A 26,232-nucleotide genomic window follows, 5' to 3' on the forward strand; every position below is an offset into this window, starting at 1 on the left:
TATATGGCTTGTGAAAATTTTGAAGTGAGTTTCCACATTTCATTTTACATACAAATATCATTTCAATGTATCTCATGCCAAGAAGATGACTTATTTAAATTTAATAAAAAAAATACAGTGATGGTAAACCTAAGTAATATAAGTATAGTTGAAACCATCAAACAATGCTAATCCCCAGAGATTTCTCCCATTTGTTTGTTTTGTCTACATTTATTGTTGTTGCTGTTGTTTTGTCCGTGTTTATTTGTTTTATTTATGTTATTACTTCAAAAATTCTGGAGAAGAATATTATTCTTTGTTGAGTAACTTGTGAATCTTTGGATTATTTAGGAAATAATTGTAGTAATACATATTAATTGAACCAACAGTGCTTATCATGTACTTTGACAGTATTTATCCTCTTATTCTCTTTTTTCTTGTTTTTAATTTGCAGTTGTTTGCGATCTTTTTTTTTGCAATCTTAAAGTAACTGTATAGAGTGAGTCTCAATTCAACATATTGTAAAGGTGATGTACAAAGGAGTTACATTTCCATAACTCAGGCAATGAGTACATTTCTTTTTGAGCAGTGTTATGTCTTCCTTTGCTTTCTCTCAGGTTTTTCCTTCCTGACCCTGCTCTGCCACAAATTGGATAGTTCATTTTCAACATAGTGTTTAGTGAGCATCACTGCTGACAACATAATAATTTATGAGTACAGTGTTATTACTCTTTCTTATTCTCCTCCTTCAACCACCTTTTATAATGGATTTCATGAAAACCTTTGCAAACTTTAATGAATACCCTACTTTCAATGATGGTTACATGATCCAGGCAGAAATTCAAGAACAGTGTTGGATGTCATCTGTAATATAGACATAATAGATATAGAAGATAGTTACAGAACCTTTCAGCTAACACCAGCAGAAGACACATTTTCAGAAAACAGAGCAGGGGTATTCTCCAAGATATATCTTATTTAAAGCAACAGAACAAGTCTTAATAACAAGTGTCTTTTCAAACCCTCATAGTATAAAATTGAATATTGGAGGAAGGTTGGAAAATTCACAAAAACGTGAAAGTTTGGAAATAACCCTTGGATCCCCACAAGTTGGTTGAGAAATTGAAAATGAAATCACCATGTGATATAACACAAATGGAAATGGAAATATAAAGTAGTAGAACCAATGAGAGACACTGCCATGGGGGAAGCACATTAACAAAGAATTTACAAGATATAATATTACATCTTAGGGAACTGGAAAAGCAAGAACCAGATATGTATTCTCTTAGTGGAAGTGATATGGGAATAATAGATAAGACATCTAATGAAGGAAGGGATGATGCTGATCAAGAGGCTTCACACTCACAAAATTCCATGATGAAACCCCTCTTGAACAGCTAGTTAGATACGATTTTTAAAATTTAAAATAACCCAAATGGCTCTCTGTAGATGAATGAATCAAGAAAATGTGGTACATATACACAATGGAATTCTGTGCTTCCATCAGAAAGAATAACACTGTTCCATTTATAAGGAAATGGAAAGACTTGGAAAAAATTATATTAAGTGAAGCAAGCCAGACCCAAAGGAAAGCGGGTCACATGATCTTCCTCATCTGTAAGAACTAGAACATGTAAAAAATACTCTTAACAGGGGATCTCAAGATCCCAAACCCTTAGTGCATAGGACTATAGATAATGAATCATATCAACATGAACTCCAACTTGTGGAAAAAAGCTTTCATTAGACCCAGAGACCCAGAGACTCATTAGACCCATAGACTCATTAGTGTGTTCTTTTTCTCTATTGTTGTTTGTTCCCATGGCTTCCTTCATTTGCATTAATTAGTATACGTCTAGGAAATTTTATCAGATGAGCAGAAAAACTCAAATGTACTATGACTATATAAAATGACGCTAAGTGAAACAAACCCCAAGATATGGACACAAGTGGTTCTTCTTTGTTGTGGTGGTTTTTAATGTACTACATGATTATGTTGTTTCCTTTGTATCTTCTTCCCCCTATGATATATTTCCTGTTGTCACTGTATTTGACATTGATACTCAGCATCTTGTATATACATTTGTCCAATTTGGGGAGAGGAAAAAGGAATAATAAAACACTGAAACAGGGATAAAGGATGAATCATCCTAACAATAATACCCACAAGACAGTATATTGGAAATGAACTTTATAACTTCTTGGGGGGGATGAAAAAGGTGGGGGAGGGAAGAGATAGTAGGAGAACAACAAAGGAGATAGTAACAATTCTTGACAAGAAACGATTTGTTTTTTCCCTTCGCCTCCACAAATTATACCAACATCAAATACAGTGAAAGCAGGGGTTGCAACAATGAGATGTACAAGTCCTTATGTTGAAAAACGAACTTTACAACTTTAGTGAGGGGAGGAGGATTCAGTGGGTGGGGTAGGAGGAGGATGGGAAGAGATGGGAAGGGAAAACAAAGGAGGATGCTACAATGCTTGATAAGAAATGTACTCATTATCTTGCTCATGTAATTGCAACCCCTCTGTACAGTATTTTCACAATAAAAAAAATCCAGCTAGCAAAAGAAAAGTACTCATTACCTTACTCATGTAACTGTATTCCTTCTAAACAGCATATTTGCAACAAAATTAAATTTTAAAAAAAGAACAAGAAAAAATTAAAGTAAAAGACAAAATTACTAAAACTGAGAACCAAACAGTCATAAAATTGGGAATGAATGAGTTAGTATTACAAAGGACAAATCATCATATACAAATTATCACCATAATTGATTATGAACAATTATTCATGCATCTAGTCTATTTCATTCATAATAATACATAACTATCCTTGTTGGGGAATAGATTAATTTTAGAAATTACTTTTGAATTAGACTTGATGGTACCTTCAATTAGACTTGATGGCTCATGTCAAGTATCACATAATCATCTCAAACAACTGACACAACCTTAAGAATGTTTTTATTATTGACCATAATTGATTGCACTTTTTATTATTGCTTTTATGTAGTTGGACAAAGGAGTTTAATTTCAAGATGACAGGTTATCAGTACCATGCATGTTAAGTGAAAGAACAGAATGAGAACACAAGGCTTTGAGTTCAAGCTCCAGTACACACACACACAAAGGGAGGGAGAGAGAGACAGAGACAGAGACAAAGACAGACAGAGAGACAGAGAGAGAGAAATTCAACAATACTGCTGAATGTTCTGTAAAGGTTAAGATATTTGAGAAGGGGAAGATTTGTGATCTGCAAAACTGATGAAGCTAGGCTACTGGAGAGGAAGAAACTTGCTAGGATAATGTGTCCAAAAGAGAACAAACTGAACAAAGGGAAGTTCTGCAATCCACATTTATCCCTCATTTTCCTCTCCTTTCCTCTCCTCACAATTTCCCATCATGCACATGCTTGCCTTCATTTCCAATGTTTCCTAGTTGACTTCAAGAAAAATGAATGAAACTTCTCAATTGGAGATTGAAGATGGAGGACCTGCACATCCGCAGATGGGAAGATCCACTAAGCGTGTTTATCAATGGACAAGAAGGGACATCTTTCTAAGAGAAAACTCAGCTGTTAATTTCTGACCAAGGTAGAGATGGCGAGGATGATTGTAAAAGGTCATCTCACACAGTTCTTACATGTTCAAATGCTCAACTTGTTAAAACAAATATTTCCTTATCCTCTCCTCTCCAAGAGCTGCAATTTCTGAGTGAAAAACTGTAAAGAATTCAGGATGACCGATGTCTTTGCTCATATGCCTCTCTGTACATGATTCAGTCTTCTCCATTGCTTATTTTCTCTTTTTTGTTAAGACTAGGGCTTAAACTCATGACCTGGGCACTCCATTATCCTTTTTCCACTCAAAGCTGATGCTCTGTCACTTGGCCACATATTCACTTCCAGCTTTTGACTGGTTGATTGGAGATAAGAGTTTCATGGACTTTCCTGCCCAAGCTGGCTTTGAACCGTGATCCTCAGATCTCAGTCTTCTGGGAAACAAGGATACTCATGAGCCACCAACACCTGGCTTCCATTGCTTTTGATCATCCAAATTCATGGCCTTGCAAACAAAGTCTATATCATTTCCTTAATATATCTCAACATTCCTTTGAATTACATAAGTTGAATTCTCATGTGATTACTAATGCCAGGTAGTATATAATTCATATTTTACTGAAAATGTATTATATGCTGGTATAAATAGCACACATATAAATACTAGCTAAAGTGTTATAAAGTGCTCCGTGTGTGTTTTCTTGATATTTATTAAGCCTTTATGCCTTTCTTATGAAATTCTCATCTATTTAATTAACAACTTCAGTAGAAAAGCTGAAGGTAGGAGAATGACATGCTGCTTATTATTTTAACCATCTTTTTTTTTTCAATATAGCCACAACATTTTAAACTTTTTTAGCCTCCATATTGGAATTTTGCTTCCTGTGGCAATAATTCCAATGGGAAAAGCATGAAAATTCAGAACTCTTGGGATGTGTCCTCTCATTCAGCACATTCTAATAGATATGAAGACATTACCCATCACTTGATATGAAGATGCCTACCTTCACATATTTAAGAAAATCAAATAAATGGAAACCAGATGAATGGTATAAAGCTCAACAAAACTAGCATGTCCTTCTTTGACACAATTAACAACCTTCACATTCCCCCACAAAAACTGAATAAAATTGAAATTATATTCAAGTGAATAGAATTAATAAAATTTTATTCAAATGAATGGAATTGTACATAATAAAAAGAAGATATAACAGGTGGCATCAAAATAGTATTGGAGATGATGATTGTGTAGACAAAATAGGAAATGAAACATCAGTGGCATTTATTTGACACACAGATATTCTCAACATATTGGAATTAAGATGAAATAAAGAATAAATGAATTCATCCAGGCACTAATGCCTATAGCTACTCCAGAAGGCTAGTAGCTGAGAATCAATTTCAAAGCTAGCCCGTGTGGCACTGATGGCTCATACCTGTAATCCTAGCTACTCAGGAGGCTGAGATTGTGGTTCAATCCAGAGCAGGAAAGTTTGTGAGATTCTTATCTCCAATTAATCACCAAAATGCTAGAAATGAAGCTATGGCTCACATGATAGTATGGTAGCCTTTCACAAAACACACACAGCAAAACCTCAGGAAGAGCTCCCAGGCTCTGTGTTCAAGCCTCTAGACTAGCATAAAATTTTTAAAAAATGATAGAATTCCAAGCATGAATTAAGTGCCAACTGACAGCACAAGGCACAGAGTGTAAGCCCCAAGTACCAGCATGCACAAAAATAAAGTTCATACCTGAATTAAATAATAGCTACTTTTATCTCCCCTCTGAAGATCTTACACTACAGGGCTTGATTTAACTTGTTTGATTTCAAGTGAGTCACATCCAGGATCTCATTTGGTAATGAAGATGGAAGATATGAAGTACTGAAAGACTGATACACTGTTCTTTGGTCAGGTATAGGAGGAGGTCTGCTTTTGTTCTTTATCCTGGAAGGACATTAGAGTGACATGGTTACAGGTCCATTGTTATGGCCTCTGCATCCCCAGGGGTACAACCACCCATGGCCCCCTATTATAATCATTTTTATTATTATCCTTCAAGTCCCAGGAGTCCATATCCTTAAAGTCCAGCTTAATATAAGTGATGGACTCAGATTGGCTGATTTCTCTAACATGGGTTTCCACATTCAGTTCTATTTCTCTGCTCATCTGAATTCCTGTCACCTTGTCCACATGACGCTGTGGCTCTTCCAGGAACACAAGAGAGCTCTCACTCCTCAGATGGAAGCCATAGACCCAAGCAATTAGGTCAAGAGAAAGGAATGAGAAAGAGAGAGTATCACTATCTTGGCTAAGGAAGACTACTGGGACAACAGGGAAAATGGATTCTGTAGAAAAGCCAAGAAGGAAAATAAAATCATGGATATTCACCTGTCTGGTATAGCTGATGACATTCAGAGAAATATAAATCAATAATGTACAAAATTGACAAATGATTCACAGACTTGTGAATGTCTATACTAGGACATGGTATGGAAAAAATTCTACACTATGCCCAAAAATAGGCAGCATGGAAGCTACACATTTGTATGCTTTCTGGCTAAGGATTATTTGTGTATCCCTGAGTGTACAGAATCATTAAAGACAGGCATTAATCAACAGTAAAAATGCTCATACTTAGTCATGATTGCTTGAGGTGATTTTGCTGCTGTTGTTGTATTGTTGCAGTAAATAATAGTAATATATTTGAAGACTCTCACTTTATAGATCTCTAAAATCTCATATTGTATTACTTCTCCAGGGAGAATACTACACTAATTTCCTACACATCGTTCACCCTTGTTTTTTGTTGCATGGAAATATTCTTCTATTCTTCCCACTAAAGATTCAGGAAAATGTAGGCTGGTATTCATTTTGCACACTCTAAGATCTTTGTGCACAAGAAAATATACCCATGTAAACTTGTTAAGACAAAATATTTTTTAAAAATGCAGGTTTGAGCATTACAAAAGCTCTCAAAGGATGACTGCATTGTTTTAAAGAGGAACTCTAGCCAGAATTTTTTCTGTTCTTGTTAAACATGGAGATTCTGTTAAATTCTGGAAATCTTGAGTTCTCTTTAGCATTGACTACATGGTGGATAATAGGCATAACAGGCACCATCTTGGCATTGGTAAATCTCCAAAAAGCTCTTGGAGGTGGAGTCACACCCACCCCTCGTCTAATGGGTGTCCTACTCTCAGGTAAGTGACCAGTCTGGAGGTTTAGATTTCCCATTTCTGTGTAGGCCACAGGACCTTTGTGGGGCTTCAGGGCTCTAGGGCACCCATGTTCTAAGTTTCACTTAAACTCTTCACTCTGAGATCACTTACAGCAGGAAGGACTTCATCCACTCCCAAAGAAATGGTTCTACTTGTTGTTGGCTAAACTTTTAGTTCTCTCTAGCATTGAACACTTGTCAGAAAATAGAGAATTTAAACAGGCATCACCTTGGCATCCTGGTAAATCTCCAAAAAGTTCTTGGGGGTGGAGTCACACCCACTCCTCAGGTAATGGGTGTGCCTGAGTTCTTAGAGGCAGGAGCTGGGACATGATCTCAAGCTCCCAATGACACTGACCCCCTGAATTCTGGAATTGCTTAGCTCAGCTGCTCTTTCAGGCCCACTTGATTTCTCCCGGACCTGACTCATAGTTCTGTGATCACCCCCCTGACCGGACCCAGCCTCCCCAACAGCCTAGGTGCCTTTATGGCATGCCACATGTCTCTGCATTTGTGTCCTGTCTCTGGTCGACTGAAAAGTTTCTGTAGTTGGCAAAGTTTTATTTTTATAACTGACCACATGGTTCCATCATTATTTTGCCACTAAAATTTAAACAGCTGAAATTAAAATCTAAGCAAACCTATCTATTTGTCTATATGTAAAATACATAAAACTGTCATAGTTTCAAGGTTACCAAGTATTCTGCTTGCCAAAAGATCTTTGTCAATGGAACTTGTGATTTAAACTGGGTTGCTTTGCAAATTTTGAGATCTGCCTAACTATAAGCCTCAGGCTGCATTTTTTCCCTGTGGAGGCTGTCAGAGGGGAGGGTATAGAAATCTGTGAGCATGGTTCAGACATTTGGCTGGTCCTGGCAGTATAAAAGGTTGTAAAGTTCTCAGATCTAAGACTGGATAAAAGACAGAGTCAGGCCAGTTTAATTTCAGGTGCCCTCCACCCAGCCTTCCTCAAATGGAAGATATTTAAAAGGCCAATTAGTAAAAAGCCTGGCTAAACAAGCAAGCCCTGTAAATAATTATGGCCCAGAAAAGGTGAGTTGTTAAAAGGTCTTGTCTTAAATCTTTAGATTGTAAAACAAAAAAGATCTCTTGCCACTGAAAGTTTCAGAAAATGTACCTACAACTGATTTTCATTTTTGTGCTCTTTAATATCTGTGTGAGTAAATTTGAGTGAGTTTAATTTTAAATCCAAAAAGGTTATTATGTCTGGATGTTACCAAAAGTTGTAAAGAATTATTGCATTGTCTTATTTATTTATTTATTTATTTTGTCAGTGGTGGGGCCTAAACTCAGCCTGGGAACTGTTCCTCAGCTTTTCAGCTTAAGGCTAGCACTCTACCATTTGAGCCACAGTGCCACTTCTGGCTTTTTCTGCTTATGTGATGCTGAGGAATCAAACCTAGGGCCTCATGCATGTGAGGCAAGCACTCTACCATGAGCCACCTTCCCAGCCCCTATTGCATTGTTTTAAAGGCATTCTAAGGGCTCTCTAGTTTGATAATTAGAAAATCTAATATTTTAAAATACATAAATCTGTTTACATTGTAATCAAGTTATCTGGCTTAGTAACAAGGCATTGGAGATTTGGGATTTATTTCCCTCCCATGGCTAAAATTTGGGGATAAGTATTAGAAAATTAAACATAAAGATTTGCTTACCACTGCAGAAAAGTCCACGAGCCTCTTATCTCCAATGAGCTACCAAAAAATCCAGAAGTAGAACTGTGGCTCAATTGATAAAGCCAATCTTTGAGTGAAAAAGCTCAGAAACAGTGCCCAGAACCTGAGTTGGAGTCCCAGGATAAGTACACAACACACACACACACACACACACACACACACACACACACACACACACACACACTCACAATAAAAATGTGCCATTACGAATATGCATGGAACCAGATGTAGACATGCAATAATGGAAAATGTGAACCTACATAATTAATGCATGTCAATTTAAATTCGTAAATAAGACATGATGCTATAGTTTCAAATTAAAATTCAAGAAACAATATCCTCATAAACTGATAGCTCTTTCTTTCTTGTCTTAAATATCGACAAAAACATGTTTTAGGAGTTTTAAATAGTATGCATCTTATTTCCATAACGTATTTTATCACCATGTGAAGTAGTAGTTCTAAAATATAGGCATTATTTTTTTCAAATCTAAGAATTCAGATAGATTTTCTGAAACCATGGAATGTGGAGCTTTGATGTTGTAGGTTTCTGATTTGTTACAGAAGTGCAACTGTCTTAGGTATGAAATAAAAGTGAAGAGAAAGCTCTTGATGCACAGCAGCCATCCTGAATTGTTCTTCTCTTTGTACTCAGGCTCCAAAGGTTTTCCCTCCTAGACTAGGGTGGTGGGAAAATTTATGGTTTAATGAAAAGCTTTAGACTTTGAGTCCTGAGAGATGGAGAGATGAAAAACTCACTCCAAAGCGGAGACCTCTTCCCAGAGATGATCCATTTCAGTCCTGAGCCCATTGACTCAGTCATTCAATGTGTCTTTCCTAAGAACAGATGTTCAATTGTGAGCATTAATTGCAGTGAAGACAGCCAGGGGTTTGAAAAGAATTATTGCAATCCCCATCTGACAGTCAATGTAGAGAGACATTGTGACAATGATTTGCAGTGTTATCTGTTAAGATTAGTGGTTACAGATATCAGCATTGATTAACAAAATGAATAATATACATAAGAACATGAAGGAGAACCACCAAGCTGGTCTCAACCATCCACAGGTGATGACTATTTATTGATATATAGCAGCAAAAGGCCCATCCTTCCCACAGGCTTGGAGACTGTGCAAAGAGATGGGACAGGAGTTGGGTTTATATGGGATCTGAACAAGGAGGCAAAGGTTAATGAAAAAGCTATCAGGTTCAGGGAGGTGGGGAGCTTTTTGGTTGGGTCCACAATGGGATGTTTACAACCAGACTCAGGTAGATTGCCCTTCCCCAACAGGCAGTTTGTACATGTCTTTATTGCCAGTATTGTATTGTGTGTGTGTGTGTGTGTGTGTGTGTGTGCATGAAAGAGAGAGTGAGATAAAGAGAGTAGAAAAAGTGTGTGCTGGGAATTGAGCTCTTGGCCTGAGTGCTGTCCCTTGATGTTTTCACTCAAGGCTGGCACTCTACTGCTTAAGCCACAGGGTCATGTCTTGCTATTGCTAATTAATTGGAGATAAGAGTCTCACAGAATTTCCTGTCCTAGACTGGCTTTGAAGGTTGATCTTAGATCTCAGCCTCCTCAGTAGCTAAGATTATAGGCCTGAGTCACAGGTGCCTGACTTGTTATTATAATTAATAACAAGTGCGGTTTGGCTCCTTACAAAGGGAACTCAATAGCCAATTTGAATTGTCACTGAATCACAAGGTCTGTAGGCCATGGGAGGCCCTTGGAGTGAGGTTAGAAACTTGGATCCAAGATTTTGCCCTGGGGCCATGAAGCCCCCATGAAGTCCTAGTCGCCTATACAGAGATCAGAAATCTAAACCTATGGACTGGTGGTCACTTACTTGGGGATAGAAACAAATTAGCCACTGTTGGATGGGTAGGAGGCAGAGCACTTAGTCAAGAGACCTTGGTGGTCCTCTAGCCACAGCATGGTAGTATAGTACCAGGTTGCAGACCCCACAAAGACCACCAGGGAACCGTCGCCGATGTAAATGCATGAGAGTCATTTATTACAGCTTGAGCTGGACTCACAAATCTTCCCTGACACAGCAGGTCCAAAATGTGAGCCCCAACCCCTTGTCCAGCAGGGCTTTTATAAAGAGAACGAGAAGCAGAGGGAAGAATCATTACAGCATTGGTTGTGTGGGGTTATGTGATTAGTTGGCGATCGGCCGGTGAATCCTGCACTAAATTGCTTCCCGTTAGAGTTAGGGGATTAATTGGTCAGGTCTTGGACTATGCTGATATTGTTATATTGTCTTGGAGCAGGCTCTAACACTTATCCTCCAGTAAACAGATGACAGATGTTTTCCTTATAGTTTTGTTACTGCTGAACTTATTTTTGGTCTCTCAGTAGAACCCCAGGTTAGGTCCCATGGAAAATGGTCAGACCCTCGTCGGAAGTGGAGGCAGTGAGCAAGTCCAGGAGGGAACATATCCTGGGTTTCACAAACAAAGTAAAGAATCCTTCATGATCATCCCACGGGAACACAGCGAGGCAGGCAGTCAGGCAGAGAAGAAAGATTATTATAAGGTTATTATAGGGGCCATATCTCCCCAGAAGAGGGAGCATATGATGTCCGCCCCTATTCAAGTTGCAAGTAGGTCCGGGGAAGTAAGTAAGGGTCGAAGTTGAAAGGATCAATGAAAGGATCTGTCACATCCATGCCTATTCGGACTGGGGGACTATGCGGAGGCAGGCAGGCACAGTAGAAAGATTATTACAAGGTTTATTGGAGGAGCCATATTTCCCCCAGAGAGAGCACAAGGCAATCTCCACTATCTAGGTAGCAGCAGGGTCTGGGGGGTAGCAAGTGAGGTAGATGGGAGTTCAGGTGGGTCTTGGTGGAGAGAAGGAGAGGCCAGCTGTATGGTGGGAACTCCAGGGCAGGGAGGGGCTCAAGTCTGGGTGGAGCTGAAGACCAAAGGTGGGCATAATGCTTACAGGAGTGAGATAAGGGTAACCCTAAGTAGGTCTGAGCACAGAGAGGAGTGGCCAGCTGTATGGCCGGAACTCTACAGCTGGCAGGCGCTCAGGTCTGGTTGGAGCTGAGGACCAAAGATGGGGATAATACCCACACTTCATCACCTAGAAGCAGAATCAGACACAGATCACAGTCAGCTTACACTATATAGTATATTGTAATAAAGAAAATATGAGTGACTATGATTCACTAAAAAAAAAACAATGGCTTTGTGTTGACATGTTATTGGACCCGGTGCTAATGTAAGGACTCAATGTCGAAGAGAGGTAGGTTGCACTAGATTTGACCCAGTCAATGCATTTCCTCATTTTGATCAAGATTCAATCACATCCATTGTGTAAATGAATGAGTTTCATTGTGAAATTTTCATTTTGATCGGTTCAGGATTTAAGAGTATCTGCCTTCTCCAGTGTACAATCTCTTCTCCCCATGATCCTTCCCCAACTATCTTCCTCTTGTCAAAACTTTCCAAAACACACACACACACACACACACACACACACACACACACACACACACACCATATACACTATCTTCATAGCTGGAACTGAGTACTGCAAGTGCTTCTTTATGTTGTTAATGTTTGTTGTTGTTGTTGTTTTTTTATGGGACATGGGTGTTGAATTCCAAAGCTGGGCACTGTCCTGAGGTCTTTTGTTCAAGGGTAATGCTCTAGAACTTTCAGCCACAGCAACACTTCAGGTTTTCTGGTGGTTCATTGGAGAAAAGAGTGTCATGAATTTTCCTACTCAGGCTGGATACAAACGACAATCCTCAGGTTGTCTCCAGACTAGCTGGAATTACAGGCTTGAGCCACCAGCACCTAGCACTGCTAATGTTTTAAACCCAACAAATATTCATCTTTAAGCCACCCTAAGGAGAAGAGATGACAGGAGAAATATCAGGAGGTATTTTACCAGCATAATGGCTGACAATACTCCAGTCTTCTCCTGTCTGACCCACTTCGAGGAAAGTCCACACTGTTTGGTACTGTAAGCATAAAGGACCCTCTGAAAGCTGGATTGTGGGTATGGCTGGAAAATGTCACTGGAGACTGGGTTCCAGATTGCTGCAATACCACACAGAAACACACGAGGGCAGCAGGAAAACATGGGTCACAGAGTCAGCCCTCTTAAGTTCTTTGCATGGAAGTTTATGGAGAACATCTCTGGAACTAGGCAGGTAGAAATTTTGCCTAATCCTGGTTCCTCATTAGATTGGACACCAATCAGAATTCCTAAGCTTATGTTCCTCTTCCACAGATGGGTTGAAAAAGAGGGTGAAAAGTTTCTTGCCCTTTTATTAACAGTCATGACACATTCCCCTGCACGAAAAGAAAGCAAAAGCATAAAACTTCCCCCATCCTAAGTAAAGGAAAGAAGAGACAAGTACACGAGGTTTGGAAGATATAAAGCAGAAAATATTAGAAAATTAATACCCAAATACATATTATACTAAAACACTAAATAGTTGAGTACTGGAGATGGTGACTGAATATAATCCTAGCTACTCAGGAAGCTGAGATCTGAGGATTTTAGTTTGAAGCCAGAAAGTCTTTGAGACTCTTATCTCCAAGGAATTTCCAGAAAGCTAAAAGAGGCAGTGTGCCTCAAGTTATAAAACACTAGCTTTGAGCACAAAAAGGTTGAGCAAAAGACAGAGGCTTCAAGTTCAAGGCCCACTACTTATACATGCGCACACACAGGTAAGAAAGTCAGTGAGACTCTTAGCTCCAATTAATCATCAAAAAGTTAGAAGTCACTTGGTAGCTCAAATGGTAAATTGCTAGCCTTGAGTAAAAAGCTCAGGGACAGTTCAGGATCTGAGTTCAAGTTCCAGGGTTAGCGCACACACACACACACACACACACAAAATTGAAAATAAAATTGTGTTATTTCAATAAATATCAATCAAAGTGGAAATTACCATGTTTAGCTAGATGAGTCAGACACACATAAAAAGGCAAGTACATATTTCCTCTGCAATGAGGAAAACAAAACAGTTAAAAAATAATAGATGCACTGAAAGTATATGAGTCTTTGGGCAAGAGGAATATAGTTGGTGAGAGAGCTTGAAGGAAAGAAGAGATTGTATATTGGAGACTGCAGACAATCTTAAAGCCTGCCTGAATCATGAATGGAAATGACACAGTAAAACTCATTCATTCATACAATCTATATGATTAAATCATGATGAAAATAAGGAAATGCATTGCATGGATCAAATCTACCATAGCAAGGAAAACTGAGGTTTCTTTTTGGCCACTCCTGGGGCTTGAACTCAGGACCTGGACACTGTCCTTGAGGTTCTTTTGCTCAAGGAAAACACTGTAAAACTAAGCCACATTTCCAGCCTTGAACACTGAGTATTGACATTAGCACAGGGTCTAAAAAGATCTCTATGTGAAGCCATTATTGTTGGGTTTTTTCTTTTTTTTGGTGAAATATGGTCACATATAATTTCTTGATTATAGCACCCTATCATATAAAACCATTCCCATCTTGATGTCGTAAGCTGACTGTGAACTGGGGTTAACTGACTCTGCCCCTGGGCGATGAAAGGAAATTATGAACCATATCACTACCCTGGAAAAGAGAAACATTCAAAGAATGGTGTTTTCTAATTGCATGTTTTTTCTCCTTGTACAGCTAGTGAGTGTAGATCAAGGGCTGGATTAGAGCTTACAGGTAGAATGCTGCTGTAGACTCTGTGAAGGCCTAAATTATTACACTAGACCTAAGGAAACCAAGAAAGCACAAGTTGAAGGTCAGCTATATGAAACAACAGAGAAAACTAAAGTATTACCCAGTATAATATGGAAAATAAAACAGAAGGCAAGCCTATGTGAACCAGCTAATCACTGTAGAGGAGAATGTAAGGTCTGCCCCAGGCCATGCAGGACCTGTGCAGACACCTCCCTATCTCTTGCCTAAGTTTCCACCCAGTATCTGCGGTACATAGGCAATTGGCACACCTGGAAGTTACATTCTGGGCTGCCTCTGGTCAGGCCTCCCATCTAACCGCAGGAGGGTCCCAGGTTCTGAGGTCACATCTAGATCCAATATGGCCATACTTTTCCCCCACCTGGCCACACCTCTTCCTGTCCCTGGCCTAGATAAGTCCTGGCTTAGGGGTGGAGCTCTCCTTTGAGGCACATCTCTCTACCACGCATGGTGAGGGCAACAGTTTGGTAAATAAACTTCTTTTCCTGCCTGAATACCTCATGGTGTTCTCTTCATCGGCTACCAAATGAAACTTATCTACTTAATATACCTTACGGAGAATATGTCAAAAACATACCTCAGGTTGATAGAACAGATACAAAATGGAAGATTCCTTCCTGAAGGCCACACTAACAAAGAGCCACCAGATGACACTGCAATCTAGGTTTCTCAGGGGAATGTGGTGAAAGTATGCCAGAAAGAGGCTCTTCTATATGTAACATGAGGAAGGAACAAACACACAACATACCACACAAACACAACACACACACACACACACACACACACACACACACACACACACACATATACATACATACACACACATTCCCTTCTTAGCTAAAAACAATATACTGCAAGTTTTTTTGTTGTTATTGTTTATGTCTTTTTTAGTGTTGTTGGGTTTGAATGCAGGGCCTAAGTGAGCTCTTTTGCTCAAGGCACCATTCTACTTTGAGCCACAGAGCCACTTATTAGTTTCTGCTGGTTAATTTGAGGTAAGCGTCTCATGGGCTTTCTACCCAGCCCGAATTCAAACCACAATCCTCAGATCTCAGTCTCCTGAGTAGATAGGATCGCAGGCATAACCCACCTGCACCCAGCACTTCAAGTGTATCAAGCCCAACAAACATTTATCTTCAGACCATCCTAAGGAGAAGAGTTGACCTGAAAATTATCAGGAGGTATTTAACCATCTTAGAGTCTCACCATACTCCACGCTCTGCATGCTGGTATGTTTCCAGTGAAATAAGGGGACTGAGTCTAAGTACCAACATCTTGTTCTCACATCCATCCTGGTGCCATGCCAGGTGGAGGGGCTTTACACCCAGCTCTGAAAAGCCTACAGGTGAGAGGCCATTCATTGAATTGCAGATGCCATGTGGTTTAGCCCCAGGAGAGCTTTGTTACACAGACCATATGCTCTGACTGTTTCCCTAAATGGTTTGATTCCTTCCTCCCAGAGTATCCCCCTACGTGGAAATTTTCTCTGGCCACTAAGCTGCTTCTCCTTGAGTATTTCCTCATGTGTTCTGTGAAGTTCCCCATTTTCGGATGCCCCCTCACAGACCACCAGATCAATGCAAACAGCAAACAGCAAAGAGTTGTTTATTGAAAGCTCAAGCTTGGTCCTCTGCATACTCGGTAACCGGTGATGCTAAGAGGCCACAAGCATAGAATCAGCACAGTTTTTATAGTATTGAACAAACAACTTTAAGGAACTTTTACGTAAGAAATTACATGATTGGTTAACATTTAAAGCAAGCTAAGCTGGTCAAATATGATTGGTTGACCTTTACAGAAAAATATCCTTGTTCCATAGCTTGACCACAAATGGTTATGAATCACACATGGACCAACAGTATGCATGGCATATTTCACCCTAAGCTCTGAAGAACTGGTTGATTGGGACATTATATGGTTTTAACTGAAACTCTTAGCCCTAAGTCACTCAGGGGCAAACACCTGCCTTACACAAATGCCATCTATGGCTCCAAGAATTGTTAGTGCATGGCTTTCTGTCAGAAATTCCTGGTGTTGGGGCTAAAGTGGGTCACAAGTTAAGTTGGAGAACTGAGATGGGATGTTAAATAAAAATGGAGTTGCTTAGGTTTCTCAGTCTGCTTGTGTTTGGGGTCTCCACCCCAAAAATGTGGTTTTTATCTTTGTAACCTTTGTGCAAGCTCCATGCTGACCTGCAGGTCTTTGAGATAAGAGTGGATCTGTAGTTGCCCACTTTCTGAGAAAGATGCCTAATTTGACCTCTCAAAATGGGACTGCCCCATTTTCATGACTGAATTCCCTTACAACACCAGGAAAGTTCACCCTCTTAGTTCCTGTAAGTGTAGGAGCCTGTCTCAAAGCTGGATTGGGGGTTGAAAAAGTCATTGGAAACTGGATTTCAGATTGCTGCAATTCCACACATAAACACACGAGGACAGCAGGAAAAAAGTTCACAGAGTTACCCTGTCAAGTTCTCTGCATGGAAGTCTATAGAAAATCTCTGTACCAGGGAGGGGGGAGATTTGCTTAATCCTGATTTCTCATTAGATTAGAAACCACACTTTCTCCACTCAAAATTCCCAAACATTTCCCCCCTCTGAGTCTCTCTTACTTCCTGTAAAATAATTCTTTCCCCAAGTTTTTTTTTTTATGTTCTTACAAATGCTACAAATTCATGCTTTCTGAGAAATGAATTAAAATTCTATTGTGTGTGTGTGTGTGTGTGTGTGTACTACATTGTCTTAATATTTTCATCACCTTCAACCCACCCCACCTCCCTTATTTTTCTTAGTTATGTGGTATACACAATGGATCTTGATTTCATTCTCCCCCCTTGCCCCTTTCATTGTTCTTCTACTCACTCTTTGGCCAAAACTACCCACCTTTTGTAAGTTACAGATTCCCTCCATGTTACAGATTCAGATCAAGATGCCTTGTTAAATAGTTCCTTTGTAAAATAGCCACAAAGATCCATGTATAATATAAAAACACAATAAAAATAAGGAAAAGGATGAATTGGGATTGGAGGGTGAAAAGGATGAAAGAGATGGCATTGATCAAGACTCATTGTCTTCATCAACTGCTTCCCAGAATAGTAACTCTCTTGTTAAACTACTTAAAGATAACAACATTCTTTAAGGATAAGCTTGTCAAAACTAAACACATATCACAAGTAAAGAAGCACCCAATATTTTATTCATTATGGTGGGGTGGAGGATTCCCATCAGTGCTACAGGCTGTCTCCAATTTCACTGCTAGTGGAAAAACTTGATGCTCTCTGTGTTTGGAACCCTTGGCTGCCTTTATTGCAGTTCTCTGCAGACTCAAGGTGATATGTTTATTTGGAAAAAACTGTTCAGTTATCTTTATTAGAATTTGCACTTGAGGGCAATATCGACTATATCCACATCCACATCCACCTCCACCTTCACATTTGAATAGATATTAGCATCCATCTTGGCCTGGACCTCTGTCTCCACCTCCACCACCACCACTGTTGCAGGACTGGGCATTCATCTTGCCCCAGGATCAAAGATTCTCTGGAAAGAACACAAGAACATCATTTGTGGAACAGTGACAAGAGGATGCAGTGGTATCCATGGCAACAGTGGTGTCCATGGTAATGGTCTTCCTACCCCTGAGTAGGAGATGTCCTTCTGCAAAGTCCAGCAAGGCAAGTTGGGAAGAGGAGAATGGCAGAAGGATACACACTTACCTGAAGGATCTATCTAGTGGAAAATTGAGGAGAGGAGAGATAACAGATGCTGGTGATGTGAAGAGCACCACAGCACCTCTGCTTTTATACTCTGCCTGCTCTGGCTCATCCACTGTTCTACCCTCTGATATCAGTGTGCCACGCCTTTAGGCACAACTCTCTAATATTGCAGATGTAGACTGACACATCAGTGATGTGGGATTCTGGAGAAAGGTGACTTCATGTGTGCCAGGTCCCTAGTGTTGGACTATCTGTAATCTGCTTAATAGGGATGACCAATCAACCAGTGTGTACAGAAGAAAAACACCTGCTGTGTGCCACAGTCTTGGTGTGAACTCCAAGTTAGAACAATAGGCTGTGCTCCCAGAAATGTTTCCCCTTTTTATTAACTGTCTTGAAAATTGAACTCATGGTCTGGGAACTGTCCCTGAGCTACCACAATTCCACCACTGTACTACTTTAGTGATGGCTCCACTTTTGCTTTTTTTTTTTTTTTTTAATTTGAGCTAAGAAAGTAACAGACTTTTCTGCCCCGGCTGGCTTCAAACCATAGTTTTCAGATCTTAGGCTCCTGGGTAGGCAGGCTGAAAGGTGCCCAGCTGTGACAGACTGTTTGAGTTAGGACGTCCAAATGCATCACTGTGGAAGGTGGAGATCCACACCCTAGGTCCAAACATTTGCAAACACCCTGGAAAGAGCTGGAAATATTCTGAACCTGGGCATACTTGGAGTTGACCATGGAGTTGGCAGGTCTTGGAAAGGTTGATCACCAGAACTGACCATTCATGCAGTCTGCAAGCAGAGATGGATCTTATGGTCTGTCATAGCACAGCCGTTTGTATCTGTTGACCCAAGGTAGTCTGGGGTCATAGGAGTAACAGCCAAGGGGTGGTCAGCTGTGTACTAGCCTGAATTTGAGGTTGATGACTTGATTTGGTTCTCCATTTGGTATTCACCCTCTGTGTCAATTTTGCCACAATCACCTATCAAAACTTTTTTTTGAAATAGTAGATAGAAATAACTGTACAATCTGCACAAGACTAGCTCCAGCTTCACACTCACCATTTTTAAACCTCTCCTGACCATGTCCTGAAGAACTTGAGCATTTTAAAAGAAATTATGTCTTTAAGAACTATTATTAGGAAGTTGGCTCAGTGGTAGAGTGCTTGCCTCACATGCATGAGGACAAGGGTTTGATTCCTCAGCACCACATAAAGAGAACAAAGGTGAAAATGGTGCTGCTGTTCAAGTGCTAAGGTGGTAGCCTTGAGCTGAGGAGCAGAGTAACAGCACCTAGGCCCAGAGTTCCTGCAATCCTAGCTATTTAGGAAGCTGAAATATGAGGCTCACAGGTCAGAGCCAGCAAAGACGCTTCATTAACCACTAAAAAAGTCAGAAGTAACACTGTGGCAGCAGTGGTAGAGTGTTAGCCTTGAAGAAAAACAGTTCAATTTCAGCACCCAGGCCCTGAGTTCAAATGCCAGGACTGCAACAACAAACTAACAAATTTATTACCATCTTTGAGTAGTCCTGCGGAGAGGTTCTAATATACCATGTTAGTTTATGAGTACTATGCATCTTGATCCATTTATTCCTCCCCTCATTCTCTCCCATCTCTCCCAACCCCACCCATTATCTCAATTTACCTCTCTCTATTTACGCATTCACTATGATGTGAATTCACCCACCTTTCCTCTCTCCATTCATTTTCCCTCCCACCACTTAACCTCCATTCTTCCTCAGACAAAACATGTTGCTGCTTCCTTGTATTCATTTTGTTAGACTGAAGGTTAATCAAAGGAATCTAAACCACACTTTGATCCATTTTTTGTGTGCATAACTCTGTATATGTACCAGTATATGTTTTCATATACATTTATAATTTATGTTTAACTTTCACAAAAAAAAAGAAGTTCTGCCTCTTTTGTCTCCTTGAGCCTGACTTACTTTCCATTAACACAGTTATTTTCCAGGTCAATCCATTTCTTAAGTCATATAATATGATTCGCCAAATATAAGGAAATATCTGTTGCATATAAGATAGATGGATAGAGGGTAGATAGATAATGTAGAGATATATGATTGATAGACACAGATAGATAGAAGATAGATACATAGTTAGATAAGCATCTGCTTGATCCATTCAACCATTTGGATACATCTATCAAGTTGCCACTATTTGGCTATGCCAAATGGTACAGCAATGCACTGGCTATACAAGTGACTTTATGGTATCCTGACTTGTAATCTTTTAGATAAATTCCTGATAATGGTATCTCTGGATCCTCAAGTCTTTGATATTCTTATCTCTACTAAACCACCACAAAACTCTAAAAGTGGATCTGTGTCTCAAGTGCTAGACTGCTAGCCTTGATCACAAAGGCTCAGGGACAGGACCCAGGAGTTAAGCTCAAGTCCCAAGACTAACAGCATATAGGCACACATGCACACACATGTGCATGTGTGTACACATATACACACACAAACACATACACAGAAAAACACACCCTACACATATCATACAAATCAAAGTGAAAATTACCATGCTTAGCAACATTTGGCAAACACAAAAACAGCAAGTACATATTTTCTCTGCAATTAGGAAAACAAAACAGTTTGGAAAGAAAAAAACTTATGTGCTGAAACTAAATGACAATATTGGCAGGAAGGATATAGCTGGGGAAGAAGCATGGAGTAAAAAAGAGGTTGTACACTGAAGACAGCAGATATTCTTAAAGCTTTGTGTAAGCTCCATTCTGGGCTGCACGTTTTGAGACTGAATTCTTCACCTGCAAGCTCAGGCTGTCCAATAGCCTCCCAAACCCCTACTTGGAAGAGTCTAAGTTTACTCTTGAGCAAAGAACTGCACATGCTGGCTCTCCAGTAAAGACTCCCCATTGGATCTCTCCAAATGTGGCTTCTCTGCTTCTTCTGACTGAGTTCCACTACAACAATGGAACAAGGCAGAGTAGAAATAATGTGAGAGTGCACAATGTCATCCTAGTAGACACATGAGAGGAAACAGAGCTTGGCCCAGCCGATCTATGGTTTTTAGAACTAGTGTAGCATAATGTCCTCCTGGGCAGAAGGCAGAGTTGTGCCTACAGTGGAGGGTAGATGATCCATAGAAAGGCAAAGGAGGTCAGATATTTCTTTTTTTTTTAATTGTGAAAATACCGCACAAAGTCATGGAGAGGTCAGATATTTCATTATGGCCAACTCATGTCCTAATGAGTGTGGCAAGCATACTTTGATGACATGTTTTGTCTTCACTGTAGAAATAGCCTTCCAGCCTTACGGTAGAGGAGAAAATAGAGGAAGGCAAGAGAAACAAACACAAACATACACACACACACACATATAGACAGAGAGACAGAGGGAAAGAGAAAACAGAGTAAGAGGGAAATGAAGACAGAGACAAAAGAAGCAGAGAGACAGGAGAGACACACTGCTAAAGCATGTGAGACAGAGATGGTTAGTGAGACTTTAACATAGAAAAAATAGAGGCAAAGAGACAGGGAAAGGCACACTGGGTGTCAGAAAGAGAAAAAGAGACAGAGAGAAAGAGATAAAAAGAGGCAAACACAGAGGCAAACAGTAACAAAGAAACATAAAAAGACAGATAAAGATGGAGACAGACACTCATGGAGAAAGGAAGCGAGACACAGAAACAGTGAAACAGAAGTAGAGGAACAGAGACAAAGAGACAAATACATAGGGGAGAAACAGATAGTGAACCAGAAATAACACAGAGAGAGACAGAGACAGAGACAGACAGAGACAGAGAGAGAGACACAGAGAGATACAAAAAGTTGCATCAAAACTGAAGGTTGAATAATATCCACAACCAAGTAATGAGATTTGTGTTAAGTGTAGATGGAGCAAGGAAGATGAAGTACATCCATAGTGGATGCATTCATAAGATGGCTGCCAGAGAGGATTTGATTCAGAGTCATAGGATGAGGGGTAAAAAGCCAATGTAGAAATAATAAGTGAGAATGCTAGCACTCTATTTCCATGAACATACATATTTCATGTGGCTGGCGTGATCATAGCCTAGAACCCGATCCCTTTGTAGAAGGAGTTGTGCCCCAGACCCCACAGTGGATCCTGAGCCTTACATGTTCCACTGAATTCCCAGATACTGATTTAATTAATGAACTCCAATTTGTCCTTGTCTGACTCTCTGATTATCCTCTTGGAATTTTTCTCTTTACTTGTCCTTACCTGTGGCTATGACTTTGGCTCATGAAGAAAATGATAAATGCTTACCGATCACTTTCACTATAGGCAGACATACCAAATTCCTTGAAAACAATTGTAAAATACAGGGCTGACAATAATTGACCATGCCCCTGACCAACTGTAATTGGTTCAGTGAACACATACCTTCCCCCACCCACTTCTCTAGAAATGTACCTTGGAAGGTGAGGCAAGCACCATCATAAATGCTTTTCTAAAATATTCTCACTACCCTGTAATGAAAGCCCAGCACCAGTGATTATCAGTTCCCTTTTAAAACCAACTGTCCATCCCAATAATCTCAGATAGTCAATAATCTACTTTCTCCTTGTCCTTCTCTACCATAACCACCACCTTGTTCTCTTCCTCCTTCTTCTTGTCCTCCTCCTTCTCCTCCTCCTTTTCCTCCTCCTCCTCCTTCTTCTTCTTCTTTTTGCTGCTAGCACTGAAATGAACTCAAGGTCCAGGTTTTGTTCCTCAGTTTTGTGCTCCAGGTTCATGTTCCACCACTTGACCAACAGCAACAGTTCCAAATTTGGCTGCTTAATTGGAGTTGAGTCTCATGGACTTTTTCTGCCCAGGCTGGCTTCAAACTTTGATTCTCATATCTCAATCTTATGACTAGATAAGATTACAGGTATATACTCCAAGAAACAGGTTTATTTTCATCTTTTTGGTGATCGGCTCATTCTCCACATTTTCTTTTTTGTTGGGGGAGGCGGGGGAATCCGGTCGTGGGGCCTGAACTCTGGGCCTGGGCTCTGACCTCAGCTCTTCAGCTCAAGGCTAGCACTCTACCATTAGAGCCACAGTGCCACTTCCGGCTTTTTTTCTTTTTGCTTATGTGGTGCTGAGGAATCGAACCCAGGGCCTCATGCATGCAAGGCAAGCACTCTACCACTAAGCCACCTTCCCAGCCCTTCTCCACATTTTCTATCAATGAAATCTATTACACATTTTTATTGTGATGTATCCACAGGTGTCATTTGCAAATTTTCTCACATATGTCAAGCTTTGCATCTATTTTCTTGCCAGAATAATATTCTATCATCTCTGTGGGACCCATTGAATTGATCCTTTCATGTATTCCTGGGTATTGGCATTTTTCTACTCTATTGGGAGTAGGAGCATAAAACATCAGGGATGATTTCTTTTGAGATTCATGCTGATGTGATTGTAATGTTATTTGTACAACTGCAGATTCAAGTGTGTTTTTAATTTGATAAATACAAAAAAATTTCATTTAACTCTTGAGCACCTTGTGGCATTTGACCACAGTTAGATCCTATGCATTGACCAGATCAGGCCCTTTGAACTATTTACAGATCCTAAAGTATTGGTGATTTCTTAATATTAGTGCTGTGTAAAATATCAACTAGAACCTGTACAGAAGTTTTCAACAAATTGTCCTGCAGCATGGTAAATCTCTAACTATAGAGCATTATCATTTTTTCCTCCCCAAATTCATTCTTTTTTTCAATTTGTTTATTGTGAAAATACTGTACAGAGGGGTTACAATCACATGAGCAAGGTAATGAGTACATTTCTTATCAAACATTATTGCCTCCCCACACCAAAGTTGTAAAGTTCATTTTTGACATAATGTCTTGTACATCTCATTGTTGCAATGGGTCTACCTGTATCCCTATTTAAACAATTTTTTCCCTTCCCCTCCACAAAGTATACCAACATCAAACAGAGTGAAAATGGGGGTTATACCATGGGGGAGGAACATACAAAGCAACAAAGAAATATCTTATAATTATGTTAGAAACAATAGCAGGAAAGAAAAAAAATATTTGAGTCCTTATCTTGGGGTTCATTTCGCCTAACATCAACTTATCTGACCCTTTCTGCTTGTCTCAGACATATCCTAGTTATTACAAATAAGGGAAACCATGGAAGCTATGTTTCTTTGGATCAAGAAAATGTGGTATATATACACAATGGAATTCTATATCTCCATCAGAAAGAATGACATTGCCCCATTTGTCAGGAAATGGAAAGACTTGGAAAAATTATATTAAGTGAAGTAAGCCAAGCCCAAATGCATTCTTATCCTGTCCCTCTTACCCTAGCCAATGATCTAATTTAATTTTCCACTGTAAGACCAAGATTTGTGCTTCTACATATGAGGTCATAGAAAGGTCATTATATCTGACCTTTCTATTCATGTGGTAGCAACAGACTGAATTTCATTTCTTTTCCTTGCCAAATAGTATCCCATAACTCCAGCAGAATATATAATTTTAATGTATTCATTAGACTGTAGTTTTGAATAAGATAGAGAAGGACTCAAAGGACAGCAATACTAGATTTAAGAGTATAAAATAGGTGATGAAAGGAGACGTAGAATCACCTTAGTGATGGGCAAGTAAATTGAAGGCCTTATCATGAGACCATGCCATCTCCTAGCACACCTAACTAACCAGATACATTAACAGTGCAGGGAAATAAAAATGGTCACAACATCTTGTTAAGAGACATTCAAGTTCTACAATCCAATGATACTACTCTTAGGCATTTATCCAAAAGATTACAAATAAGGATAACATATAGATGCTTACAAAGCCATGTGTATTACTTCACTATTGTCATAACCCAGGTGTGATCACAATCCAGATGCCCTAATCAGGTGAATGAATCAAGAAAATGGCTATCTATCTATCTATCTATTTATCTATCATCTACCTATGTCTGTTATGTGCATATCTCTGTATTTATTAACTATCTATCATCTATCCATCTATGTTGTACTCAATGCCACTTTTCTCATGCATCAAGGAGAATAATAGCATGGCATTTGCAGGGAAATGGAAAAATTATGTCAAGCAAAAATTAGTCAGGCTCAGAGAGAAAAAAGATGCAAGTTTTCTGTCATTTGTGGAAGTTAGGCCTAAAGTACAGACTTATGTGAAAAGATGTCTAGGCCCATAGGCAGAGATATACACAAAAAATGGACTAAAGCATAGTGTACACAGGGGAAGATTCCAGATGTGTAGACTTCTTTGATCAATGAATCTTGCAGAAGCTGGAAGATACTTGTCTGAGGAAGGATGGAATGTAAGGGGAAGCAAGATCCATGGTTGCAGAGAGAAAATTTGAGTGAATGAGTCATTATAGTCAGTGTACATGTGTGGAAATGCAACCAGGTAAATTGGGTAGAGGTGAGATGGGCAGTAATGGGGAGAACAATGGAAGAAGGGATAGGGAGGGAGATGTATTGTATTCATAAACTGACAAGGTGGATTAAAACCTCTTGGTAAGACTGCTTCAAGATGGTAATAATGTTGTTTGTGTGTGTGTGTGTGTGTGTGTGTGTGTGTGTGTGTGTGTGCGGTCCAAGGACTTAAACTAAGCTTCCTGGGTGCTGCCCTTGAGTGAGTTGTTTTTGTTTAAGGTTTCCACCCTAGCACCTGAGTCAAAACTCTACTTGTGACCTTTGGAGGCCAAGATTTTGGCTGAGGTGACAAAGGAAATAAGAACTAATAGAGCAGTAAATCCAGTCACCAACCACAAGTCCATTGTAGGCCATGGCTGCCTGTCTGGATTAGTTCTAGAGTAAGTGCTCCACAACACTGGTCAACAAAGAAGCTCAATGAGGAGGATCTTCAGCTTCTGTGAATGGAGGTGAGAGTCAATCTGGCACCAGACAGGCCTCAGAGAGACAGAGGTAGGGAAAGAGAGACACAGCGACAAATACATAGGACAGTCAATGTGAATAGAGTTGATGATCATGCTAGCACTCTGTTCATGAGTAACTCATGTGGCTGGCATGTTCTTACCCAGAGATGCATTAACTCCCTTTGCTGAGAGCATTGTGCCCCAAGCCCCAAGTGGATCATGAGCCTTACATGTACCCTGAATTTCCCAGATACTGGCTTATTAACCCCACTTTGTCACTGTCTGACTCTCTGCTTTTCCTCTTGAACTTTTCTCTCTTGACCCACTTTTACCCTGTGGCTGTGATTTTGGATCAGGAAGAATGTGATAAGCACTGTATTTTGTTTACTGAAAGGGAACACTTCCTCTAAAGGCAGAAAGAACCAATTCCTTGGAAACAGTTGTAAAACACACTGGTGACAATAATAAACCACAC

Source organism: Dipodomys spectabilis, unplaced genomic scaffold (genome assembly GCF_019054845.1).
Source record: "Dipodomys spectabilis isolate Male_0828 unplaced genomic scaffold, ASM1905484v1 ptg000173l, whole genome shotgun sequence".
NCBI classification, from domain to species: Eukaryota; Metazoa; Chordata; class Mammalia; order Rodentia; family Heteromyidae; genus Dipodomys; species Dipodomys spectabilis.